Raw genomic sequence first — 24,270 nt, 5'->3', positions numbered from 1 at the left:
TTGCTGTCACAAATGTAAAGTAATGTTGCGGACCTGATTCCAGAAAGCCAAATCCTTACAATGAGGTTTTTTAATGAACTTATTTTGATTTCCTCTTAAGTTCTAATAATGTGGTAGTGATCTCTGGAGATCTTAGGTGGACAACACCCCCTATTGTGTATACTTCATCCCCCTGACCCTCTGATGCAGCTGCTGGCTCCGCTTTGTTTGGCCTCATCGTCTCCTCCAATTCCTCATCAATCAGGGAAATCCCAGACACCGCCCTTCTCCTGTGAACTCCTGTAATGTGATTAATAGAAGGAGGAACAGAGCATTCACATGCGTTGAATGAAGTCATCAGAGAATTTCAGGGATAATTGTTGATGGAGCGTTGATGATGTCTTGTCAACATCTCTTACAAAATCTCCTCTTCAACACACAATAATCACCCTTAAACAGAAAGTGAGTGTTGAAAGATGAGTATGGCTTTAAGTAATGCTCAAAATCACAAACAATGACATGTTCATTTTTAATCAACTGGTATCTGTTTGGAAAAGATATGAAATCAAGCATTACCTATCAAATTGCAATGTAGCTTCTTTAATGATGTGACAATTTATTTCTCAATCAGCCTCTTAACAATTTTTCTCAGTGCCTGTTCCCAGTGCATGTTTCTATTCTTCTACCAAAATAAGCTTGGGGTGAGCTACAGTAACAGATTAAAACCAAAATGTGGTAAACCAGAGCCGTTTTAGCATCTAAAACATCGAATTAAAATTTGTTTCTATCGTAGTCTGTGGAAATAGTGCTGGGACAATGCAGTACGGTCATAAGGTCGCAAGGAATAGGAGTAGAATTAGGCCATTCGCCCTATCAAGTCTACTCCGCCATTCAATCATGACTGATCTATCTCTCCCCGCTAACCCCACTCTCCTGCCTTCTTCCCAGAACCTCTGACACCTGTGCTGATCAAGAATCTATCTGTCTAGTAACTGTTTAATTGATTAAAGTATTCAGTTAGATCAGATTTCAGTTTAGTGTACAGTGCATACACTAAGGTTTAATGAAACTCCATGTTTGCACAAAGCTCATAGAATACACAGTATACCTGATAATGAAAGTTAAACATGACAATGAATGAAAAAAATACAGAATGGTGCAAAGATTTTAGTGCGATCTGAAGTATAGCAACAGAAAATTGATAAAATGTAATAATGGAATAACCAAATTAGATAGATTAATCTCTCTACATCATTGTCTATATCTCTTGTTTCCCTTTCCCGTGACTTTCAGTCTGAAGAAGGATCTCGACCCGAAATGTCACCTATTCCTTCTCTCCAGAGATGCTGCCTGTACCACTGATTTACTCCAGCTTTTTGTGTCTATCTTCGAGATAGGTGTTAAGTGTGAATGTGCATGGCATCACCTCTGGGAAGTAGGTGATTGGTTCTGATAGCAGCAGTGAAGAAGCAATATTTAGGTCTGAATGTTCAGGCTTTCAAGCTCCTGCATCTTCTCCGAGAAGATAGAAGAGAGAAAGGGAATGGCCATGATGATGGGTATCCTTGATGATACTTCCAGCCTTCCTGATACAAGCCTCTGTTTGGAAGATGGTGATATTTTAATGATGACAATGCATGGAATGCATTGAACAGATGGTTACATTCTCTTTTGGTGGAGATAGCTGTTGCCTGGTATATTTAGTGTAAATGTTTATTGTCTCACTAATCATCTCAAGACTGAATGTTGTCTACATTTTGCTATAAAAGAGTCTTAACTGTTTCATTTTCTGGCCTGGCTTAAGCATGGGGCGTCAGTTCCACGTGACTGTACAGATAAAAAGGAGCACCAAGCATCTTCCCACCACTCACGCTTTCTCCTCTTCCTCATCACTACAGAAATCTTCCAAAGTTTAATTTAGTTTTAATTTAGTTTTAGTGTCAAGTGTACCATGGTACAATTTAAAGATTTTAAAGGAAATATTGTACATAACTGACTAGACTACACTGGTATTTCCAGCAAAGGGGTACAAAACAATATTCCTTCAGAATATAGAAACATAGAAAAATAGGTGCAGGAGTAGGCCATTCGGCCCTTCGAGCCGGCACTGCCATTCAATATGATCATGGCTGATCATCCACAATCAGTACCTCGTTCCTGCTTTGTCCCCATATCCCTTGATTCCTTTAGCCCTAAGAGCTAAACATAACTCTCTCTTGAAACACCCAGTGAATTGGTTTCCACTGCCTTCTGTGGCAGAGAATTTCACAGATTCACAACTCTCTGGGTGAAGAGGTTTTTCCTCATCTCAGTCCTAAATGGCCTACCCCTTATTCTTAAACAGTGACAGACACAAAAAGCTGGAGTAACTCAGCAGGACAGGCAGAATATCTGGAGAGAAGGAATGGGTGACGTTTCGGGTCGAGACCCTTCTTCAGACTTAAACTGTGGCCCCTGGTTCTGGACTCCCCCAACATCGGAACTTCATCTAGCCTGTCCAATCCTTTAAGAATATGACCATATTGACAATTACAACCCCCCTAGCTGAGTCTGCTTCTCAAAACAAAGCAATCCAACTATTGTTACCAATTTTCATCTCAGTTAATCGTCAACATCCTGGAATAGATCGGGTAGATGCACAGAGTCTCTTGTCCAAAATCAGAGGACATCGGTTTAAGGTGAGGGGGGGGGGGGGGGGGGGGAGAGAAAGATTCAATATGAACTGAAAGGTAACCTTTTTACAAAAAGGGTGGTGGGTGTATAGAACAAGCTGCCAAAGGAGGTATCAAGAAGGAACTGCAGATGCTGGAAAATCGAAGGTAGACAAAAGTGCTGTAGAAACTCAGCGGGTGCAGCAGCATCTATGGAGCGAAGGAAATAGGCAACGTTTCGGGTCTGAAGAAGGGTTTTGGCCCGAAACGTTGGCTATTTCCTTCGTTCCATAGATGCTGTCGCACCCGCTGAGTTTCTCCAGCACTTTTGTTTACCTGCCAAAGGAGGTAGTTGAGGCAGGTACTGTCGCAATGTTTAAGAAACATTTAGACATATATATGGATAGGACAGGTTTAGAGGGTTATGGGCCAAACACAGGAAGGTGGACGTACAGATGGGACATGTTGGGCGGTGAGGGCAAGTTGGGCCGATGGGCCTGTTTCCACACTGTATGACTCTATAACTCTATAACATTGAAAATCCCCTAAATAATGCAAATGTTTATGAGATGGCAGGCATATGGTAGATGTGCATGATTAACACGTTGCGTTAGTTGGATCAGCATGGGCCAATTAGTCTCAGCTGGCATCAAGTCAACATTTCTATGATGATTAATGTAATCGAACTGGCTAATCTGCAGACTTTGTGCCATTCTGAGGGACACACATGCTACTGCGTTGCCCAATTTATTGGATAACTTCAGTCATGTCAATTTGTGCAGCAAATTGGAAGCAAATCAACTTCCATAGCACAGAAAATATATCATTACCAAGCTCAATTTCATGGACTCTGAGCTTCTGTATCTATGGTCCTTGACGGTGGAAAACATACCAAATGCCATCTGGGAGAATTTGGATATTATTCTTAAATGTCAGGGCTCATACTGTCAATTACAATTCAATTTGAAGTGGCATTATGAATAATAATTCCTAGATTTTCTTAACCACGGTAAGGTAATATATCTTTTTTTTCCTTCTATATCTTTTCAAGCCTCAGTACCTCTGTGATTTCTGATAGGTTCTCAAACAGGCAGTTGCCATGGTGCAGTATGGATTGCAGGATCAAAGAATATCATGTGATTCCCTCAGCACCAAGTCTACACAGCATTACAAATCTACCCTGGAACATTTAAACACATCACTGCATTTCCATCTTGCATGTACCAGTTTAAAATACGACATTTAATTTTTTTAAACATGCGCATTAAAATAATGATTGTAAGAAATAAAATTGCACACTATCTATAAAATATATAGTGTTTTACAGATGTGAATTTTAATCAGTGACATTGCATTGAAAGCAGATGTTTATTTTATTATATATTTATTTTGACAAAATAAATTATGAAACTATTTTCCTTTTCATTAAAATAACTACACTGATTTTATCTACGATAGTTCTTATGAATATTTTTTATGTCTATAGAAATTTTAAAAAGGATTCATAGTCCATATATAAAAACTCTTTTTGTTTTATTGCCTATGTGGTATTTCATTTTCTACTTCCACCTTTTATAGCTTTAATAGTGACCAGTGATCATGATGTTTATGAATTTGTAAATTTTCCTGCAGAGCATGTTTTGATAGCAAAATAGTCCTCTTCCCTCAGGTCACTATTTAGTTTGCTTTAAGGCGACTTTAACATGCAGATTTTGGGAGTGGATTATTTGTTTAGATTAGCTGTTCTGTGGATGCCAATTTCAATTAAGACTCATTACGATAATCAGGATACTCAGCAGTTATGCTGCAACTATAAGAGCAGGCGTAATGTTTACTTTAAAATCAACATCCATTGCAGATGTTAGATGTTTAGATGCAAATAAATCAAAAATTACTTCATATTAAAGCAGTTTTGATAAATTGGCTTCCATTTGATCACTAGAATCAGATGCATCTTTGTATTTAGAAACACACTTGGTCAAACCCTTTTACCAGCCTTAGACATCAGCAATGGGTTTAATTGGAAACACTTTCACCTTGGCTAAGCTTTTGTATCATCTATTTCGTGATTTTTGGCTTTGGATCCCATAAATTCAATTCCCCAGTGGAACAGTGAAGGAATATGTTTGTGTTAGCTACTGATCTGTTGAGACATTACACGCGAGTCAAATACTGCACAAGTGTTCCTTTAAATACTTAAAGAGGTACAGTATATTATAGCCTCCATTATTCCACCATGATGGAGTTACATGTTTGATTGGACATAATAATTTGGAGTTTAGTGCAGTGTAATATGTGAAAATACTTGTGCCAGTACTTTCCCACTTACTGTCACCACATCAATTCTTCAATCATCTTGCAGGGTATTAGTTTCTACTTCTGCTCCCCTTCCAGTTGTGCGTCACTCACTGAACGAATGTGGAAGAATATACTTAGAATCTGAGCCTGGAATCTCTAAAACTCAGCAGAACAGAGAGATCATATAATTAGATACAAGGACATTGCTACAATAATATTCTAATGCACTTTCTATATTGTACAGGTATCCGATGAGGAAAATTAATATCACTTCCTATGTTGGCTTTAGTTAGCAGCCCATTGATTTCAGTGGTTTATCCTGCCTCTTCCTTCCCATGTACACTATGCCATCGCACTTTATGAGAACATGCCCTGATTCCTCATGGGTATTTCAGTGATTTTGCTTTGATTGGGAATGTCAAAGCAAAAGGAGGTTTGTGAAGGTGAATGAACCACTTTGCATCTTTTTTTTGTATCCATGATCTCCATTGTGTCATCCTAGAATAGACACTGCCAAACGTTGGATGAGTAGCTTGAAAAATTACGTCATTGTGCTTTGACTGCGAATGCCAAATGATGCTAAATCATCTACTGACAATAAGTTTTTATTCACAACTGTCTTGTAAAAAATAAAACTCTTACAACCTAGGTAATGTTTCCCTTCTGAATTGAAGCTGGACTTGGCCCAAATCTTGTAATCTTTTTGCACTGCTAGTCATTTGATTTTGATCCATCTCAAACTGGCAGCCTGCTTGAAATTCAGAAGGAAACTGCTGATGCTTTAAAAAAAAAATACTTTTGTACAATTTCTTACAATTTCTTTACAATTTCATTAGTCAGTTTGAGCAAAGAAGCCATTTGCTACAATATAAAATGTGAAAGTTCTCACATTGTGTGTAGGTGCGTTGGTGCATGACAGTGCATGTGGCAGTGTGTGTGTGTGTGTGTGTGTGTGTGTGTGTGTGTGTGTGTGTGAATGACAGTGTGTGCATGCGTGTGAGCAGTGTGAGCACCTTAATTGTGCGGACAAACCCAATACCTATTCTATGCCATCAATGTTCCATCACGGTATTAGCTTAAAATAATTTGCTTAATTTATTACCAGAGCTCTTTTGGCAACAATATCACCACCCTCACATACTTACTTTTAAAATCCTAGAACGTTTTGCTTGAAAAGTATGGATAAAACTTGGCTACATAGACTGTAAACAAGGTTTCAACTCCAGGACATTTTCCTTGTAGCCTCATCACATCACTTCCTGCTTCCAACTATTCCACTTCACACTCCTACCAATGGTGGCATAACATCACCACCTCATATCACATCAGCTTCCAAGGTTAATTGGTAGGAAACTATCCCTGAATGCTTTACCACAGCAAATCAGGAGGTCCTCTGTGAGATTAGGAGGAATTGGGGAATCAAGAGGTTTGGAGAGACCTCTGGAGTGGGGAAAGGGGTCAGTGGTCTTAATTTAAATTTCCCTGCAATGGTCCAAAATGAATGTTGCGATTCTGTGCATGATGGACACATGAATTGGAATAACAACACATGGGTAATTCATAGGTGGCATCTCCCTGTCAAATTTCCAGGGCAACCCAAGACAAGTCTGAAATGGTCATTATCACATTTCACTCCAAATAAAGTTCACTTTCATTATCATCCATCTATATAATATTAAAACTCTGTGGCTGGCTGGCTGTGTGTGTGTGTGTGTGTGTGTGTGTGTGTGTGTGTGTGTGTGTGTGTGTGTGTGTGTGTGTGTGTGTGTGTGTGTGTGTGTGTGTGTGTGTGTGTGTGTGTGTGTGTGTGTGTGTGTTTCTGCCTGACTTGTGGGTGCCAGCCTTTGATTCGTTGCTACGCCAGCACCAGACCCAGAAACGCCGAGAATCTTTCCATTTCGGTAGAGATTTCACTTTTCATTCCAAGTATCCACTCCTCATTAAATTTCATTGTGTTTATGTACACATTTTTAATAAAATCCTTCTCCCCCCCCTCCCCCACTCACTCATTTTGTCGCCTCCTGGCGCCCGCCTCTCGCCTCAAAGACGCCATTTAAAAACAGCCGCACTGCTGAGTGCTGGAATCTTATGTTCGGGAACGGCTTGAGTTGGAGGACCACGTCTCCCGTGGGGGCTACAGGTAGGGAACGGCTGCATTGGGGGAGCAGACCCAACGGGTCTGCACTTGGTCTAGTATACTTCTAAAACTCTGTGTGTGTGTGGGTGTACGGCATTTTGCGTTTGCAACGTATCTCCTCGAAAACCAGATGCAAAAACGCAGAGATTTTTACAATTTCGGTAGGGATTTATCTTATGAGTTCAGAAATCCACACATTATTTCCCCAGATTTTGAATAAAATTGATCACAAAATTCACTTAAAAAAATATATAATCGCCGCATGAGCTGCTTACGTCACAATGCCCACATTCCGACCAATCGAGGCCCACCTGCCTCCAGGCCCGCCCCCCCACCACTGTGGACTAAAGCCCCGTGCCCAGCCCAAGTACGCTCATGTCATGCCTCCCGCAGCTGGACTCCCACGCCCGCCCGCCCGCCCGCCCACTCCAACCTCCTCCCCCCCGTTCTCAAAATGTTCTGCAGATCGGGAGGTCACCGGAGGTCACAGCAGGTTACAGCCGGTCACAGCCGAAACCACTCCGTCTCCCCCACCCGATGGTAGAACATGGCGGCAGCTGTTCTTGTCGCGCGGGGCACGCATTGAGAAGATGGCCCTGGCGGCCATTACTCCCTCTGGGAAACCTGCAATTCCTCCGTTGATCGCAGGGACACGGGGAATCGTCACGCAAGAGCTACCGAAGCTCTCCCCCATACCCCCCTCATCTCCCGCCCCTTCACTCTCCACACACTCCCTCTCCCCCTGCCTCTCCCCCTCCCCACTCTTCCCCCTCTCTTCTCTCTCTCCCCCTATTCATCTCTCCCCCACTCTCCCCCCCTCTCCCCCCCTCCCCTCCTCCCCCTTCCCCCCTCCCCCCTCCCCTACCCCCTTCCCTCCCCCCTTTTCCCTCTCTCCCTCTCCCCCTCTCCCCTCTCTCCCCCCTCTCCCCCTCTCACCCCCCCCCCCCTCTCTCTCCCCCCTCCATTATTTTGAATCAAGCCAAATAAGGATGCCGAATCTAGGGACAATTTTCTTTTACTCCTTGATAATAGTAGCCGCTTTATTATCAAGGGTTGGATAAATTTTGAACCACCGGTCAAATACATCGACTCTGACAACAAGTACCCACTCCCCTGGCACTTCTTCTAATCCAATGCAACTTTTTTCCAGCAACACTTTTTCTAGAATGTTGAACAGACCCACAGACAATAGGGATTCTTCCTTATAACTAGTCTCCTCCTACCACTGAGTAACTTTCTGGATGGTTAGTATTGACCTGTCCGAGGGGAACTTGTTATTTAAACTTTCAGTCTACCTCATCATTCTACACCACCACCTTATTACGTTCCCAGGGCATTTCTTTAATTATTAAATCCACACCATAATTTCTGATATCTACTAGGGTCTGTCCTTTTCTTGATAGTCACTAAACAGTCCCGTCCCATCTCCAATTGTTCTCCTATGGGTGAGACAAGAAAAGATGCCGTCAACAATCACATTTCCAATTATTTTTTAAACTATATCCCATAAGCCATTTTCAAATACTTTTTTTTAAAGTCCTTCCAATACATTACTATACAGTTAAAATTAGGCTCAAAGTAGGTGTCCCCGAACCACAGAGGAGTGTTCATTCCCAGGTTTCCATATTTAGTTTGTTTAAGTTAGAGCTTGCCTAAATGGTCTCTAGAGGCTCTCTATATTTCTTCAAGTTCCTGAGATGTCGTTCTTCCTTTTCACTGGTGTCAAATATTATGTTGGTAAGGTTGGGCAATTGGGTATGAGTAAGGTATATAAATCTTCTTTTCCCTTTTGATGTTAAATTTGCAGGAGTAGGAAGACCACTGAGGAGCAGCCTTCTTTGTCTGTTGGCCTTTTCCAGATTGTAAACATGAAAGGGACAGGTCAGTATCACTTCTCTCTCTCTCTGTTTGTCTCTGTCTCTGGGGATCTACTTGGATGGAAATGATGGTATCACATCCTACCTGAGCTGTGTCTTCTGCCCGTTCTTGAGGGTCCACATGCTCTTTTCCTCACTCCCCAGATAATGGTGTGTTACAGGCAACTGTCCTGAAGGCACAACAACTCAACAAAAGGTTATTACAATTGCTCCTATTTTTGTCACTCCAACACCTCCTGCACAACAGATTCCTTCCCTAGTGCCAATCTGAGTTCCTTTGAGTTATTTTTATTTTTATTTTTATTTTGACACCAGCTACTTTGTCTCTTTTCATAGTTTCATTATTGCTCCTTGATTTCTCCTTCACTCTGCTGTATTCTTTCTGGATGGGCATTCCTTACTCCAAGAACTTAAATGGTTACAGATACTACAAGCTCCCAGATTTACAGTATTCTTTGCTTTATGTTTTTTTGTGACAGTTATAGAATTGCTTACAGATTTTCCTTATATGTGTTTATAAGTGATCCACAACAACACACATGGTGAAATTAATCTTTATTCCATTGGCAAACAGGAACATTCAATCAGCCTACTGCTCCCGTCTGGTTCCGCTGGCTTGTGAGCGAGAGAGAGAGAGAGTGAAAGAGAGAAAGAGAGACAGTTGACTGCCCTTGTGTAGTACTGTAATACCATGTGAAGGGTGGCTTGCACATTTGTGTGGTGAAGGTTATAAATGGCATGAATTAATAAGGGTTAATCTACATCCTTCCTCTTAAAAAAAAGTATAGCATATATATATTGGTTAGTAGGGCATATTGTAAAACACCAGTATAAGGTGCGGCATTTATTACTTTACTGCATATGAGAGCACATCAAATTAAACGGGTCATGCACAGCGGGTTTGGTTTGCAGACACGATCTGCACGTGTATGGCAATAACCCCCACAACACACCTCATCCTTCGCTGGGGAAGCAAGTCCCTTATTGGTGGAATGCGGAGTAGAAGACACTGGTGGAGATGGGGACACTGGGGAAGGCAGGGATGGTGCTGGAACCAGCAGAGGAATCGCTGGAGTGGCATTCGCAGAGCGTGATGGAAGACTGGCGGGCAGGTCCGAGTAAGGACGTGGAGGTGCCGATTCATTAACCGGGAGGAGGTGTTGGCGGGTTCGCCGATAGATGCCATTATCAATACTGACCAGGTGTGAGCGTGGCTCTGCGGTTGACCCCAGAATGACTCAGAGGCGGTCGTAAACTTGGAGTGACCGCAAACGGACAACCTGTCCCTTGTTGAGCGGTTGAAGCCGCGAGCTGGTTTTATCGTAGTATTTTCTTTTTATGTCGCGGCATGCATCATTGCCCAGAAGGAGGGGCACTTCCCCTCTAACAATGAAAAATTCCAGGTTGTAAACTTGAGATATCAAATGGATGTAACTTTGAGTTTGTTTTCAGAACAGTTTCATTGTTGTGAATTCTTTGGAAGTATGATAGAGAAATCACGTTACATCTTGCTCCATTATCTAGCTTAACAGCAACCCTGGTGTTGTTGATACTGAGCGTTGTCATGGGATCACTGTCTGTAGACGTAGAATCAGGTATACAAGTATGTCTATATGTTTTGGCTGACTTCTTGCAGGTGCTGTGGTTGTGGTTCTGCTGTTTCAGTCAGTGCCTAGAGAGATTGTTGTGACTGGGCCCTGTTGGCACGGGCATGGCAGCACCGGTTAAATGGCCTTCATTCTTACAATAATGACAAGATTTGCCATAAGCGAGGCATTGCTCATGAAATGTTTAGTGTGAGCCACTGCAATTACCTAGTCTTCTTTGGCAAAACTGTGTACCAGCTGTCGACCTTTCAAAGTCCCACCCAACAACTACTCGAACAATACAAAGACCTTTTTGACAACCAGCTGGACAAGCTTCCCACAGAATACAGCATTGTAACTGTCAAGGAAGTCATACCTGTCATTCATTCTCCTCACCAAATCCTACACGCAATGAAGGACCGCGTCAAAGCTGAACTAGACAGAATGGAAACACCGGGCGTAATAGCCTCTGTCAACAAACCCTCCTACTGTGGCTCCACCATCAGTCAAGAAGAACAAAGACGAAATAAGGAACTGCATCAACCTTAAGGATTTAAATACTGCCATCACACGGCCACACCACCCGATGTGGATGGTGGAAGAAGTCGCTGCCAACCTGGGTAAAGCCACAGACTTTTCTGTCCTAGATGTAAAGAACTCATTTTGGCAAATGCCACTAGACCATGCATTCTCCAGGTTAACCACATTCGCGACGCCCTTCGGACGCTACCGATTTTTACGAATGCCATTTGGCATCAATTTAGCCAATGAGGCATTCCAGTGTACTATGGAACAACTCTTTGCTGGGTACCCATGTTACATAATCGTGTACGACACTAGAACATGACTCAAACCTGAAACATGTCCTGGATCGTGCCAAGGAGGTAAATCTCAAACTCAAACTCTCAAGTGCAGGTTTCGGTTCGACGAAGTGACTTATGTGGGCCATGTGTTCACCAACAACGGACTTAGGCCAGACCCGTCTAAAACATTGCCATCAACGAAATGCCAACACCTAAGGACATGACAGTTCTACAATGATTTTTAGGCATGAAAAACTACCTGGGAAAATTCATCCCAAACTTCACAGAGCTGTCAGCCCCGCTGCGACAACAGCCCCACAAGGATACCCACTGGTCCTGGCACCAACACCAGCAGAGGGCATTTGAAAATCTCAAAAAACTAATGTCTTGTGGTCCAACCCTCGCATACTTTGATGCCAAGTTACTTGTCACCCTGACCTGTGATGCCTCCCAGTATGGACTGGGTACTGCTTGCCTACAAGATGACGGAAAAGGTTCCAGACCAGTTGCCTATGCCTCCTGTACCATGACCGACACTGAACAGCGCTACACTCAAATCGAAAAGGAGCTACTTGCAGTAACCTTTGCCTGCAAGAAATTCAAGGACATTATCTTTGGCAACCCAATCACTGTTGAAACAGATCAACAGCCCCTGGTCAGTATCCTCAGTAAACCGATCCACACAGCACCAGCGCATTTACAACGCATGATGATGGAACTACAGAGATATGACATCAGACTAACCTACAAACGCGATAAGGACATGCACATAGCTGACACCCTCTCACAGGCACCTCGCCCAACCAGCAAAAACCACCTGTCTGATGATGAGCACGAGGGGTACACGGCTATGATGGTCTCCTGCATCCCATCTGCCGGTTTAGACATGCTAGTGTCACAAACAGCTGCAGACGAAACGCTACAATCGCTGGCCACAGTCATCCGCAGCGGCTGGCCAGATAAACAGCACCACCTGCCACAAGCTGTCCATCCATTTTTCCCTGTCCGCGATGAACTGGTCATTCTGGATGGCGTGATAATGAAAGGACATAAGGCAGTCATCGCAATGTTATCCAGTCACAGCAAGTACTTTGACATTGTCCATGGGGACCATCCCGCTGCAGAAATAACCCTTCAACATGCAAAAGGCATGCTGTTCTGGCCAGACATGGCTACCTACATTCTCGAGAAGGTTGCTGCCTGCCCGATCTGCAATAGCTTGACCCCGCACCAACAGAAACAACCACTTCTCCCGCACCACACACCGGACTTACCCTGCTACACTCAAATCGAAAAGGAGCTACTTGCAGTAACCTTTGCCTGCAAGAAATTCAAGGACTTTATCTTAGGCAACCCAATCACGGTCAAAACAGATCAACAGCCCCTGGTCAGTATCCGCAGCAAACTGATCCACGCAGCACCAGCGCGTTTACAATGCATGATGATGGAACTACAGAGATATGACATCAGACTAACCTACAAACGTGATAAGGACATGTACATAGTTGACACCCTCTCACAGGCACCAACAGAAACAACCACTTCTCCCTGCACCACACACCGGACTTACCCTGGTCTACAGTAGCAGCTGACATTTTTAAGTGGCACGGCAAACAATACCTGGTTTTAGTCAATTCCTACTCAGGATGGTTTGAAATCAACCTGCTCAGTAGCCCGACCTCAGCCAAGGTCATTCAGAAACGAACTCGCCACGTCTTTGTCCACGGAGCCCCCCTAAAGCTACTCTCAGACAATGGACCTCAGTTCTCCAGTCAGCTCTTCAGAAATGTAGCGAAAAACTGGACTTTCACCTCATTACCGGTCGCCCCAAGTACCCGCAGCCTAAAGGCCTGGCTGAGCGCGCGGTAAAAAGTGCAAAATAACTAAAGGAACGCTCTATCAGGTCCAGCTGTGATGTTTATCTCGACTTACTCAACCTACGGAACATCGTCCGCGATCCTCTTCTGGGATCTGCAGCCGAACGGCTCATGTCACGGTGACCCCGCTGCACTCTGCCTATTATGAAGCAACTACTAGAACCACAAGTTTGTGCAATGTCAGTTATCGAATCCCACTCTGACACCATGTTTATACTTGATCCACAACAACACACACATGGTGAAATCAATCTTTATTCCATAGGCAAACAGGAACATTCAAACAGCCAGCTGCTTGCGTCTGGCTCCACTGGCTGTGATGAGAGAGAGAGAACCAATTGACTGTCCTTGTGTAGTACCGTAATACCATGTGAAGGGTGGCTTGATCCATTCCTTGACCCCTCCCTCTCACTCACTCCCTTGTCGGACAGGCTCGACTCCAATGTCCCATTCCCCCACAAGTATAACATTGATTAGGTAATGTTCTTAGATTTCTTTTACCACTTGATTCCAGTAAAATTGGTCCTAAAATGGGAGTATAATTGTAATAATAATCTAGGTAGTCTGGGACTCCCATTCTCCCATTCCATTCATTGCTGACATTTGAGGACTCCATGGTCCTGAGCCAGAGCTTGATCCCTCCTTCCTAACCATACATTCAGTTCTTCTTCCAGTTACAGGATAATCTTCCTGTTTCCTACCATCCTTCCAATGGTGCCTCATAACTCTGGCCATTTGACAGGCGCGGTTCTCAGACCAGTCCCTGTTATTAGTCTTAATTGAGTCAGCTACCGTAGTGGGGAAACAATATAATAAGATGGCACAATATTGTGGGGAATGTATTCCATTTTGATAGTTTAAATCACCTGATTGGTGCATGTATAATCTTGAGAATTGTTCTAAAATTTCATCTGCTCCCTCTCCCTTTTTCGGTTTTATCTCCAGAATTCTTGTTAAATCAATTGGCTTCTGAATGTAGCCTCTTCTCTTGCAGTATCATCCACTATTATGTTTGCCAATGTTTCATTTGTCAGGTGTCCTAGGGCTGCTAAAAATTTGGTGCTTTCAGCTGGAGTAATTATTTGTTGTATCGTCGCCCATAGGTCTCGGGAGGCTGCATGATATACACGCATTGTAGTTCTTAAATAATCTACAAAGGCAGCAGGTGACTTCTTTCTATCAGGGATTTTATTTAACACTGGTATTATTTCACGGGGCTTCCACGGAGTATGGACATCTATGGTGCGGGGATTATTTACACCCACTGCGCTGGTCTAATCAAAGGCAGGATTCCGCACTTCCCTGACTGGGAATTGTCTATGGGATATCTGTTCAGTCTGTATACTTTCTGACACATCAAAATCTATCTCGGTATCTTCAATTACTGTCTCACCCTCAGATGAACCTTCCTCCTAACTATGGGTTTCATGGTACCTTCTAATGATTTGTTCCTTTTTCTCGCTGCTTGTCTAATTTGTCTAGGTTGAGGCGCACAAAAATATTCTGGCGGTTGCACTATATCTTTCATACCCTCTTTCTCTTTAAACACCGGGGCTAAGCTCATCTTTCTACTCCTGGTACCGTGAGCTACTGGTCGATCTATTAATGGTGGAGTGAATAGTGGCTGCTATTTGTGGAGCATGCTCTAACGTGGATTCTGCAGGGGGTGTTGTAGGTTCTGCAGGCTCTGGAAATATATTATGGACACAAGTCATACAAGGTGTAAGTGAAGCCTGGGAACGCAAGAGGAACATGGTGGGGGCTGCAAACTTCTTTAAGTTTTTTAATTTGTCCAATCATCCAAATATTTGTCTTCTTCCCCCTCAAAGTCAACACTAACCATCGGATCTCTAAACTTTAGATTTACAGGGACTAGTTTCCTTTCAGGAGATTACCTCTTCTCCATTCCTTGTGCTTTCCTTCATCTCTACCCCTGTCCTTCCTACTGCCAGGAGGTCGATCTACATCACCTTCTTTCAGTTCTATTCCAAGTTTTGAAATTGTTTTTTCCCAACTCGCCATTCTCCTAACTTCTTTATTTGCCTTTCGTTCCTCATAATATTTTTTCCATAATCCTATTAACTCCTTTGCACCCTCTCTATTACAATACTGCCAAATGATTTGTTCTATGTACTTTATTCCTTTTACTGTTCTAATGCCCCCCCGAAGGCCATAGTTTGTCTCCTAATTTCTTATTTAGCGCTCCTGAAAAGTCTCTTAATTTCTCTGCCTTGTGTGGGAACATTGCATATTATTTGCAATGGGCTCCTAGCATCTTCTGTCATATCTCATCTAGGCTATTTCCCATGTCTTTGGACAACTGAAACAAAATTCCAAAACCCTTCACACCTCTTCAATAATTCACTCCTCCCTTTCAATTGAATTGAATTGAATTGAATCCTTTATTTGTCATTCAGACCTTTCGGTCTGAACGAAATGCTGTTGCCTGCAGCCATACATGTAATAATAACAACACACAATAAACACAAATTAACATCCACCACAGTGAGTTCACCAAACACCTCCTCACTGTGATGGAGGCAAAAGTCTTAGAGTTACTGTCTCTTCCCTCCTCTTCTCCCTCTGCGCCGAGGCGATACCCCACCGGGCGATGGTAAGTCAGTCCCGCGGTTCAAGCTCCGCGGCCCAGGGGTGGTCGAAGCTGCCGCCCTCCAGTCCAGCGGACGCAGCTGTTGCAACGGGTGCTCCGGAAAACAGGCATCAACCTGTGACCTGCGAGCTCCCGACATTGTCATCCACTGGCCCGCGGCCGAGCCCCGGATCCAGGTCGCCGCCGCCAGAACGCCGCCTCAGCCACCGGAGCACCGTCTCCGCCCCGCACCGGGCCGCCCACACAGCAATGGCAACGTCTCAGTCCCGCACTGGGCTGCCCCCACGGGAGCACCTTCCAGCCGGGAGCCGGTCCGCCCTCACCGGAGCGCCTTCCAGCCGGTAGCCAGGCCACCCACATGGCAGCGTATCAGCCCCGCACCGGGCTGCCCCCACGGGAGCGCCTTCCAGCCGGTAGCCGTGCCGCCCGCACGGGAGTGTCTCAGCCCCGCGCCGTCCGCCCTCACCGGAGCGCCGAGTCGTGCCGCTGCCCGAACGCCGCCGCAGCTCGAAGACGGCCAGCCTCGCGTTGGTGAGTCCTGGCTGGTTCTACCTCCGGACCCTCGAGGTCGGTCGCAGGTTGGAGGCCGCCAGCTCCTCCATTAGGCCTCAGCGCGGACGGGGGAAGAGAAGGGGGATACGACAAAAAAGTCGCATTCCCCCGAAGGAAGAGGCAGAAAGCCCTGTTTCACCCTCCCCACACACACATAACACCACCTAATAACCAAAAAAATTACTAAACTAGACAAAAAAAACAACACAAAAAAGTAAAAACAGACAGACTGCAGGCGAGCCGCAGCCGTATCACAACGCCGCCACTTCCGGAACAATCAATCTCTCAAGGTTATCAAGTTTTCTCCTGAACAGTGACTAACGGCTTCGAAACGCTAGCAGTCTCCCACCTCTTTCACACAATTACACAATCAATCTTTCCAATCTACTTATTCAAATTCTTCTCCTGTCTCCCACAAGTCCACACACTTTCAACCTTACAATTTATACAATCCTCAGTCATCTAAAGATCAAGGTGCTCCAGGGAACAATCAAACACAGTCAATCGCAAACATACACCTTCCCGCAGCCTGTTTCCTATACCCAGAGCAACCGCAATCTAAACAGATGCAAATGAGCTCCAAACATACAAACAAAACTGTACACAGACAAGAAACTACACCCTCTATTAGTGTCATGCACAACCGCATTCGTTTATAAACCACAAGCATTCGTCTAATATTGCATTAGTTAACTGTACAGTTCCAAAAGCAAATCACAATATTTCAATCCCGCGTTGCACTGCTATCAACCAGTGAACCTCTTCCTCCGATACAGAAGACTTTCCCCCTCCTAGGGTACTCTTTGCTGAGGGGTACTTTTTCTTAATTAGCTATTTACCTTCAGGTACTTTTCCCTCACACTAAATACTTATACTTAGGGGTAACTTTCCCATCAGGTTATTCTTTATTAAAAATTACTTTGCCTCTGTCAGTTACACTTCACTATCAGGTACTAATCAACAATCAATCAGAGGGGGTATGAACTCCTGGTTGATCAGCCACGATTCGGACTCCAATTACAATAGCAATCTTAATCAAATATTTATCTCTACAGCCGATTCAAACCGATATCACAACAATGTGTCTAATTTTCAAAATTTAAATCAGAGGCAATACACAATGAACATAATGCAACAATGGCCGTCTTGAATACACTTTAAATTATTACTTTGGAGTTTTATTATACACAGATTAATCTGAAAGAAAATATATATACACTTTGAATTGAAATACAATGCAACTATCCACAGTTTTAAATACACTTTTGAAAGGTAGCTTCACAGATTTTAACTATTTTACAAGTCTTACGAAGTATTTATTCACAAGTTAACTTGGAAAGAAAGATATATACACTCAGAATTAACCAGCACCTCAAAATTAGATTCTGAATATTATTAAATCTGAATCAGAGAATTTTCAGTTCGTTATTCTTTATCCAATTGAAATTTTGACGCGTTCAAATTCAAAGTTTGTACGGAACGTCTTTAGGGATATGAAATTTTCAGATTGATTAAAGTATTTTTGACCAATTTATAGGTTAATCACTGAGTTCCCGATACCTTTCGAGACTCCTTCCTCCGTTTTACAGGGATCCAGATATCTCACACAGGCGTGGACTTGAACTCGCCTCGGTACACCGTTGCAAGGGGTTTCCCTTCCTACCTGCTAAGTATCAGGTGTCAGCGCATAGTCTCTTCACGCTGGCAGTCGATGCCAATTTTTGGAGCGCACTTCCAATCTGCACCCCCAGCAACGACGCAATACTTTGCCACTTAGCAGTGCTTAAACCCAGTGTTGTCTTTAAATATCCCGTCAATCAGATATCGAATTCTGGGCTAGGCCTCTAACCAGTATAGTTTTACGGGCCTTTAACCTAAACGAGAGGGGCTTGAACCCAATCCTACATTTTATGGGCCTTTAACCCAAAGGAGAGGGCCTTGAACCCAACCCTAGTAGGGCCTCTAACCCCAAAGGCACTTTTGCCCCCAGTGCTTGCTAGACTCTGTTCTACGATCTCGTTGGGACCCTCTCCCAAGCCCACGAATGATCGATCTGCTCCGACTAGCGAAGTGATGAAAACCGATGCGAAAACTTCACCGTGACGCCAATTTCTGCACTCGCGATCGGGAACAGCTCAACACCCTCAAAATCTCATTCATGCTGTCAATTGAAGAGACACTCATACATTTCCCATCTGCAACATTGATCTGGGACCTAGACCTACTGGCACCATTCAGCAGCTTGTCTTATTATATACAGAAACACAGACGACCAAAATGGCCTAGCAATGCATGAATCCTCTGCTACATTTCGGTTCTATTCCTGTTCCATTTTGGCCAGGATTTACATTGACACCATACACACCATAGAATAAAGGGGAGGTAATTTAAGACTGAGGTGAGAAAAAACTTTTTCACCCAGAGAGTTGAGAATTTATGGAATTCTCTGCCACAGAGGGCAGTGGAGGCCAAGGCACTGGATGGATTTAAGAGAGAGTTAGATAGAGCTCTAGGGGCTAGTGGAGTCAAGGGATATGGGGAGAAGGCAGGCACGGGTTATTGATAGGGGACGATCAGCCATGATTACAATGAATGGCAGTTCTTGGTTCTTGGTTTCTTGGTCCTCCACAATATTCCAAATGGAATTTAAACTGGAGGTGGTGAAGGGAGGGTTTAAGCCAGAAAGGGTTATTGGGAAGAAAGAGCTACTTTAAATTTAGTTGCATCTGGTTGGGTAACTATAGTTGGGTGGAGATTATTCCATGCTTTAATTGTGCGGGGGAAGAACAAATTGCTGTATACATCTGTCTTTGTAGCTGGGATCACAAATTGGATCGAATGCCCTCGTCTGCTCCTAATTGGTTTGGGTTTGGTGTAGGTCTTGTAGTCTATGTCGATCTGACCATTTAACATTTTGTAAAAACAGGTCAAACGGTGAGCTTCACGTCTGTCTTGGAGAGGGTTCCACCCCAGAGAATTCAGAAGTTTGGTGACACTCGCTTCTCTCTCATAGGTGTTAGTAACAAATCGAGCTGCCTGTCTTTGGACACGTTCGATGGAAGAAATGTTTTTATTTGTGTATGGGTCCCATGCTGCAACTGCGTAGTCCAAATAAGGTCTAACGAGGGTGAAGTATAGCTTCTCCTTGACAGAAGTTGAACAATGATGAAAGGTGCACCTCAGAAAGTTTAGGACACCTGTTGCTTTCACCGTTGCATGATGAGTCTGACCATTCCAACGCAGATCATTCTGCAATTTGATGGCAAGATACTTGGTTTGTTTGGATTCTTCAAGGGTGGCACCAAGTATATTGTAAGATGTTTCGCCTGGATTCCTCTTTCTGGTGACACGCATAGTTTCACATTTGGAAGGGTTGAACTGCATGCCCCATTGTTGTGACCACTCAACCATAGTATCAAGATCCTTTTGGAGAGCATCTTCATCATCAGCTGACTTAATTAGACGGTACAGCAAACAATCATCAGCGAAAAATCTGGTCGTACTTGCGACTTTTTCATGGACCAAGTACTGTGCCCTGAGGTGTACCACTCAACACTGGATGCCAATTGGAGCTCTTTCCGTTCACACACACACGCTGAAGACGTTTTGTCAGGAAACTGGAAATCCATTGTTTCGTGTTGGAACGAATACCATAGAGGTCAAGCTTCCGAAGCAGTCTCTGGTGTGGGATGACATCAAATGCTTTAGAAAAGTCCAGCACAACTAAATCCGTGATGACGTTACTATCAAGGTGCTTGGCCAGGTCATTTGTCGTCAGGATAAGCTGAGACTCGCATGATCTATGCCTCCTAAATGCATGTTGGTTGTCAGCAAGAATGTTATGTTTGCTCACGTGTCGCATCAGATTATTATCAATAAAATCTGGCTCGAAGGGCCGAATGGCCTACTCCTGCACCTATTTTCTATGTTTCTATATTTCTATACACTTTCAGTGCCTCAGGAAAGCCGCCAACATAATCAAGGACTAGTTTCACCTCGTCATGCTATCTTCCCCTCTTTCCTGTTAGGAAGATGATATTAAAGTTTGGAAGCACACTAGATTCAGAAACAGCTTATTTCCTGTTTTTATCAGGTTACTGAGCAGTCTTCACATTAGCTAGTACTCCCGATCTTCAAACCTACCCCATTGCAGACCTTACACTATTTTTCTTTGCACCTTCGGTGTAACTGTAACACTATAACATTGTAACACTATATTCAGAACTCAGGTACATTTTCTCTTTGCACTTCCTATTGTACTTGTGTATAACTCGATATGTACCTATATACAGTATGACTAACTAGATAGCACGCAACAAAACTTTTCACTGTATGTAGGTACACATGACCAGTACCAATACTAAATGCTGAAAGAATGTTTTAAAAATTAAGCACAGATTTTTAAAGTCTCAATTTTTCCTGGTTTTGCGATAACTAGATGATGATGCTCTAAGAAATGAAGGCCCTATTTATGCCTCGGAAAGTAAGCAACCTTATCTATACCAGTTCAAGGGGAAGACCCATTACAACCACTCAAGGGAAACACAGGATGGCCCATATATTCCTACAATATCAATATTGTGAAAAATTACACAGCAAACCAACTCTCTAATTCCTTAGGTATGCAGCTTAATGAGGTTCTGCAATATGTTAATAGATTGCAATATGTTGATTTTTGCGTAATATCTCACAGCTTCCAATGGATAGCCGCCTTATTTAATTTCTCATTTGATATGGAAATGTAAAGCTTATTACAATTCCTGTGTGGCTTCATTTGTTAGTTTGCTTGAGAGGAATGATTCCTCTGTTGATAGACTAAAGTCAGTTTCAATTGGGGTTGTTTGGAGTTGAAGCTGGGAAGGTTGCCAACAATGAATAAAATACAAGGTCTGTACTTTCTCTCTTTCATAAATGAGCTCAAATATTAACACATTCGTCACCAAAGATTTTATTCCACAAAAATTAGGTTAATTTCAAACAGCTGTTATCTTTTGCTTCAGCATCTTTCCAGGATGAATTATATCGTCCATGTGAGATTATATAGTACAGGAATGCTGCAGCCATACTACCTGATGCTTCAGCAAGTTTTGTTTCTTTACTCCTGAAAATTAATTTGTCTTTTACAGTAACTGGATGCAGATCTGGTGAAAAACTCTTTCAATGCTAAAAGGTACCTCAAGACTTTGATACGATTTATTCTCAACATGTGATAACCTTCAAATCTAAACAAGACTGGGTTGCAATTAAACTCAATTAACTTTTCTTATATTTGACATTGTTTTGTTAAAAAATTGCTAAATATTTGCTTTGAAATCTAACCTGAATTATGGGTACATTATTATTGTCAATTTGACCTCGTCGAGAACTGGATTAATTTCATTTGAATACATATTTTTAAGGAATATTTATAGCCTGTAAAGAAAACAAATTTTTAACTTAGCAACGTAGAACTGAACCAAGTTCCAGTTTTTAAAGTGTTTTTCCAGAACGCTGAATTAGACTTCCTAACTCAAGGGTCTGTCCCACTGCGGCAACCTAATTGGCGAGTTTAGAAGAGTTTAGCAGATTTTGAAAAAGTGTCATGTTGACCCTCCTTCGACCTCCTTCGACTATGTTGAAGACTAGCTTCGAGAAAACCGAATAGTGGAGAGTGAAGACGACCTACTTCAATCTCCTTCGACCACCCTTCGACTATGTTGAATACCTACGACTACCTTCGACTACCCTCGATTACCTACGAATAACATGCCGACCTACTACAACCTACTTTGACTAAACCTACGAGTAAAAAAAATATCGATTTTTTTCCATGGCGACCTTTTTTTACTCACAGGCATTTTTCAGCATGTTGAAAAATACGCCGCGACCTAGCTGAGGCCTCGAGTACGCAGGGACTATTCTCGAGCATGAAGGAGCGTTACAAAGACCTCCTAGGACCTCGTGTCGACCACGCTGCAAGTATGAGTCGACGGCAAACTCTTCTAAACTCGCCTATTAGGTCGCCACAGTGGGACAGCCCCTTCAGGCTAACTTATCATAACTTAGCCCCATATAGACTACTAGAAACACTAACCTATTCCCCATATTTTAAAGAAGATAGTTATATCAGAATGGAAAAGTAAAATGATTGATATTGTTTTGGACATTTTGAAAGGAAAAATAATAGAAAAATAATAGAATGATGCAAATACTAGTGGAGGTCATATGGTGGAGGTCAAACAATACATGACATTTTTGGGAACAACTCTGCCCAAGACCGTAGGAAACTGCTGAGTAATGGATGTAGCCGAATCCTTCACACAGACCCGCCTCTCCACCATCAACTCCATCTACACCACACAGCCTCAGGAATGCAGCTAGTATAATCCAGAACCTTTTTCACCTGGTCATTCTCACTTTTCCCCTCTTCCATCAGGCAGAAGATACAAAAGCTTGAAATCATGTAACACCAGATTCAAGAACAGCCTCATCCCCTTTATTATTGGACAACTGAATGGACATAATCTCAGATGTAATCTCGATTTTCCAACCTTCCCCATTGTGGATCTTGCACCTTATCTCTGTCACTATAAGACTATATTGCTATAAACCTATATTCTGCATTCTGGGATTTTTCTCTTTGCAATCCCTGCTGCAATTGTATATGGTTTGATTGTACTTATGTATAATATGATTTGCTTTGACTGGATAGCACATAAATGCTTTTCACAGTATTTCAATACATGTGATAATAATAGACCAATACTAATCTGTTCAGTTATACCGAGAGTACTATTTCACCGTGTGCGGATGTGGCGCTGACGGACGAGAGGCCGAAGCAAAGAAGTCGAAGCCAAAGAACGGAATGGAAAGGAGGCTGAAACGGCAATAAACCGAAAGAGCCCGAAGACGAACCGAAAGGATGGGACGCCTAAATGCAAACTGACCGAATGGCCGCTGTCGAAATGCCACCTACCCGAAAGGCAGCGTCGCCTACAAGCCAAAGGACCGACTGCCACTCAACAGAAAAGTCCAATAACGGACTTGACGTTGCTGGGGGGCGCGACTTGTCAGCGATTGGTCCAGACCCCCGCATCCATCACATCACTGTGAAGACATGAACATTCTCCGATCCAACCCGACCCGCAACCCCACGCTCCCGTCTCCCCCTTCTCTCTCCTCTCTTCTCTCTCTCCCCCTGTCTCTCTCTCCCTTCTCTCTCTCTCTTCTCTCTCCACTTTTCTCCCCAGAGGGGCAGAGAGAGGGGGGAGATAGAAGAGGGGAGAGAAGGGAGAGAGAGATGGGTGAGAGAGGGGGGGAGATAGTGGGGAAGAGAGAGAAGAGGGGAGAGAGAAGGGGGAGACGGGAGCGTGGGGTTCATTATCCCACACAAGCCATAGGTGACTGGGCAATCTGAACCCAAGCACCAAGTTGAAAGCGGCAGAAGGTGTGCATTGCTCGGGGCAGCCCCCACTCTCCCACGGACACCCACGGCTGCGGGTCGGGTGGAGCGGAGGTTTGGGACAATGTTCATGCCTTCATAGTGATGTGATGGGCGCGGGAGTCTGAACCAATCGCTGACAAGTCCCGCCCCCCGGCAACGTCATGTCCGTTATTGGACATTTCTGTTAAGCGGCAGTCGGTTCTTTGGCCTGTAGGTGACGCCGCCTCTCGGGTAGGTGGCGTTTCAACAGAGCGGCCATTTGGTAAGTTTGCTTTTAGGCGATGCAGCTTTTCGGTTCCTTTGGATTTAGGCGTCCCGCCCTTTCGGTTAGTTTGCATTTAGGCGTCCCATCCTATCGGTTAGTAGGCATTCATTAGTCTTCGGACTCTTTCGGTTTATTGTCATTTCGGCCTCGTTTCCATTCCGTTCTTTGGCTTCGACTTCTTTGCTTCGGCTTCTTGTCTGTCGGAGCCACG

The 24,270-nt window shown here is 43.6% G+C and overlaps 1 long non-coding RNA gene across 1 annotated transcript; it reads left to right on the top strand.

The window, feature by feature from the left end:
- Positions 1 to 10,484: 10,484 nt before the first annotated feature.
- Positions 10,485 to 23,833, top strand: LOC116972825. The gene is made up of 3 exons (XR_004411900.1): positions 10,485 to 10,521; positions 10,895 to 10,897; positions 23,818 to 23,833. It is a non-coding gene; the product is annotated as an uncharacterized LOC116972825 (long non-coding RNA).
- Positions 23,834 to 24,270: the final 437 nt, after the last annotated feature.

Source organism: Amblyraja radiata, chromosome 5 (assembly GCF_010909765.2).
Source record: "Amblyraja radiata isolate CabotCenter1 chromosome 5, sAmbRad1.1.pri, whole genome shotgun sequence".
In the NCBI taxonomy this organism is placed as follows: Eukaryota; Metazoa; Chordata; class Chondrichthyes; order Rajiformes; family Rajidae; genus Amblyraja; species Amblyraja radiata.
The sequence above is the reverse complement of the archived record's forward strand: the minus strand, read 5'-3'. Positions and strand labels throughout refer to the sequence as shown.